The 3908-nt window shown below is 39.0% G+C and overlaps 1 pseudogene; it reads left to right on the top strand.

Moving 5' to 3' along the window:
* Window positions 1-3100: 3100 nt before the first annotated feature.
* Window positions 3101-3415, top strand: LOC118841010 (annotated as a pseudogene).
* Window positions 3416-3908: the final 493 nt, after the last annotated feature.

Genomic DNA, 3908 nt, shown 5'->3' with positions numbered 1-3908 from the left:
CCTCAGTCTCCTACCCTACTCCTTTGAAAGGAGAAATATCTCTTGAACTTCAGACGTCCAGAGGATTTTGAATTTCTAATCTGATCATAAGAACTTTAGTAGCTGGAGCAGTGACTGGGCTCAGAGGCAAAGCTTCACAAATAGCCCATCCGAAAAGCTACAACATTCCTAGGGAAAGTTTCTTGAGGACTTCAGGAAAAACAAAAAGACTTCCAGTGTCTGTGAATTACCCTTTTGACACGTGGTCTATAAACCTAAGCTCAATTTCCCCTGGATTCTGTAGGTACTTGTGGAGAAGTGTCACTGACCCTTGGGAAGATGTTTTGTAAAGACTGTTGGTACTATACCACCTTATGTAACCCTTTCAAAAATTAATTCTGACAAAGTGGTAATCAATTGACAATTATGGCAGGAAGCATGCTGGTGAGGACTCAATTACATAATCAAAAATAAATCCCTCAATCCATCAGGGCTAACCCTAGAGCCCTGATGGCATGGAGAAGCCACCTTTTGAGGACCTAACTCCTCAGTGTGAGTAGGAGTTGGGGTAGTTACCACAGAGTCCATATTGCCTGCAAAATGAACATAATGCCTCAGCCACTACCACTTAGGGGCTTTTAGAGATAAAATGAACTAATGCATATGACATATAATAAGAAGACACATTATAAGTTGCATGATACAATGCTTTAAAGTTAGCAAAGTATTTTAGATATGTTAATTTTTTGGGGGGTTTCTCAACAACCCTGTGAGATTGGTATTATCATCCCCATTTTACACATGAGGAAACAGACTTAGAGAAGTTGAGTGAGAGAAATAGGATGTGAATCCAGATCTTCCTGACTCTAAATCCAATATCTTCTTACTATTCCAAATATTTTATGTGAAACCAAGGTAAAATGAAACCCAGACTTCTCAAAATGTGGAGCTCATTTAGTGGAACACACACACACACACACACACACACACACACACACACTATTCATATCTATAGGGTGTTCCTAAAGTCTGGACACATATGCAAAAATGCATATTTACAAGAAATGAAAGGATTGAAATTTTCAACAACATTTCATTCAATTGGAATGTTAACAAATGCTATTTTCAATATGATTTCATCATTTGTGATGCAAAGGTTGATGTGCTTTGCAAGATTCATGTGAACTCAATGCAGTAACTCAGTAACTCCACATCACCGTCAGTCTTGGTGCATTCACTCTTAAGATATGAATGTGAAGTCATATGATGCTATTTGAAGTTGAAGATGTTATCTGTTAATATTCCAATTAAATAAAATGTTATTGAAAAATTCAATCCTTTCATTTCTTGAAAATAGGCATTTTGGCCTGTGTTCAGACTGTAGGAACACCTTGTGTATCTATATTTATCTATATCTATCTATCTATCCATCTATAACCTCCCTATTCTTTAGATAGTATGTGTGCATATATATTTATATATATACATAGTGTTTATGTATATATATATATAGTGCATATATACATACATATACACATGCATACATATACACACATACATACACACACATATATATACATATACATATTTTATATATATATACATTCACACACACATACACACTTTGAAAGAAGCATATTGAAATTTGATATCTAGGCCTACTTTTGGAGTGAAAGTAATCCCAGAAGAGGGTGACATTATATGCTATAACCCAGAACACAGTTGGGTCAGATTTAAAGGGAAGTTAATTGAGGAGATTAGGCACCAAAGAGCCATAAGCCTTTATTTAGGATTAGAGTTGGGAGGGTTAGGGTCAGGGTTTTGGCAATCAAGATTCTCTGTTTTCCCTGGGAAACTTTGAGGACATCAGTCTGTTATCCATTTGGAGGCCACCTCCCTTTCTACATACAGTGATGGACAGATTACACTACCCTACTCCAGTAGGTTTTGGTTTTGGTTATTGGTGTTCAGGAAGATTTTCAGTCCTTTCCATAAATATCAAAATCACTACAATGACTTCAGTCACTATTGTTTGAGGAGAGAATTATGCCCTAAGGCACAGAAACATCTTATGTTGAATTTGTATCCTTCAGGCTGGTACTTAAGAGCATTTCCTCTCATTCTCTTTTCTCTGTGACTGAAATCTGCCAGCTACTTTGTGAATCCAGTTCATGTTGCTTTGTTTTAATTTACCCCAGTAAGCATTTATTAAATGCCTACTACGTAGCAGGAACTGTGCCAGGTGATGAGAACACAATGCCAAAGGACACACACTCCTTGCCCTCAGGGAGCTTACCTTATATGTGAGAATCTGTGATTGAAAACCTGAAAGGATTATATAAATACTTGCTAATGTCTAAGAAACTCTGGTAGTAGGAATTATTCACTGCTGTATCTCAGAAAGTCATTCATTAACCCATAGCCTTGAAGTGTTGCCTGAGATAGTAGAGAGACACTTTGGCCCAGTGGAGAGAGGATCAGCTGTGTGACACACCCTTGCTGTGTGATCACCACCTAATCCCATTTAGTGCACAAGACAATTCTCAAAGATTAAACCTTCTGGTGAGTGACTTATGTGGGGCGTGGAATCAAAAGATGAGCTAGAATAATGGCTTCCAAATTCATTTTCTATGTGACATTGGTGAAGAACCTTTGTTTCTCTGACCTTTAATTTCTGCATCTGTAAAATGGGTTTGAGCTGGACACTATCAATGTTGTAAAATAGTTTTGAAGATTAACCAACAATGTCTGCTATGTGGATATGTAGGAGCAATCACTGGCCTGATAGTTAAGGCTATCTCAGAGTGTAATTGACTGCCTCCAAAGGTGCTCTCCTTCATTGGAGGCTAAGAGAATTTAGATGCCCACTTTTTTAATCAATCAAAGTTTAATCAAGCATCACTGATTGACCACCTACTGTGTGTTAAGACCTTTTGTGGTATGAATACAAAGATATAGAGATAAGACAGTGCCTGCCCTCAAAGCGTTTACATTCTGATAGGGGACAATGACACAAAGGAGGAGCTACATGAACCTGCATTGTTTAGAAATGGCCCAAAGGAGGTTGTGGCTCATTTTGTGTGCAGTGGCTGTGGTGGTAGCAGTGGTGGAACTCAGCATGATGTCTCGAATCATTTTGTTGGTACAACCTACCAAGAGGCCAGTAGGCCAAACATAGGCTGGTTATGAATCAGTGAATGAATGCATGGAAGGAATTTGTAAAATGTACGAAGAGCATCAGAAGAGAATGAATGCCAACAGTCCCTTCAGCACATATGCCATCAGTCAGTGGTTTGATTTCATTGATTATCTGGCAGATCTTAGCTGCCTTGTTTACTGAGCAGACATTCAGACATACCAGCTCTCCAACAAAGATTGGATGAGAGAGAAGATCTACATGCTTCTCCATCAGCAGGCCCAACAAGCCAGCAAATAATCAAGTGGCAGCCTTGTGGGGATGGAGGGAGGGCTTGAAGAACAGGTATGTACAGCACGCTGTACTGGGAGCTTTGTACTATCGAAGTCCTGTTTCCATTTTGTTATGATCATGGTTATGTCCTCAAAACTCAAAGGCTTAGTAGAGAAAACAATAAATGCTCTTTAGTTAAGGAAAAAGAAAAAGAAATGGCCCAGAAGAGACATGAAGTTTTCCTTCCTACAAAAATGCAGACCATGAGACCAAAGGCAGAGTCCAAAGTTCCAGGTAGGAGGGGGGGATGAGGAAGATGGCGAGGGTGTCTGTAGTAACTTGGAAAAAACCCTAAATACAATGTACCTTTAGAGGGAGGCTCTAGAATGGAAGGGGATGTGGGGTATGCAGGAGACATTAGGGCAGCCTAATGTAGAAGGTAACACTGAAGTCAAGCATTGATGTTAGCTAGGAATTATGAGGGGTGAAAGTGAGTCAATTTCTAGAGGAAATTCCTGTT

This window comes from Trichosurus vulpecula, chromosome 3 (genome assembly GCF_011100635.1).
Source record: "Trichosurus vulpecula isolate mTriVul1 chromosome 3, mTriVul1.pri, whole genome shotgun sequence".
NCBI classification, from domain to species: Eukaryota; Metazoa; Chordata; class Mammalia; order Diprotodontia; family Phalangeridae; genus Trichosurus; species Trichosurus vulpecula.
This window is presented reverse-complemented; position numbering and strand designations above follow the sequence as displayed.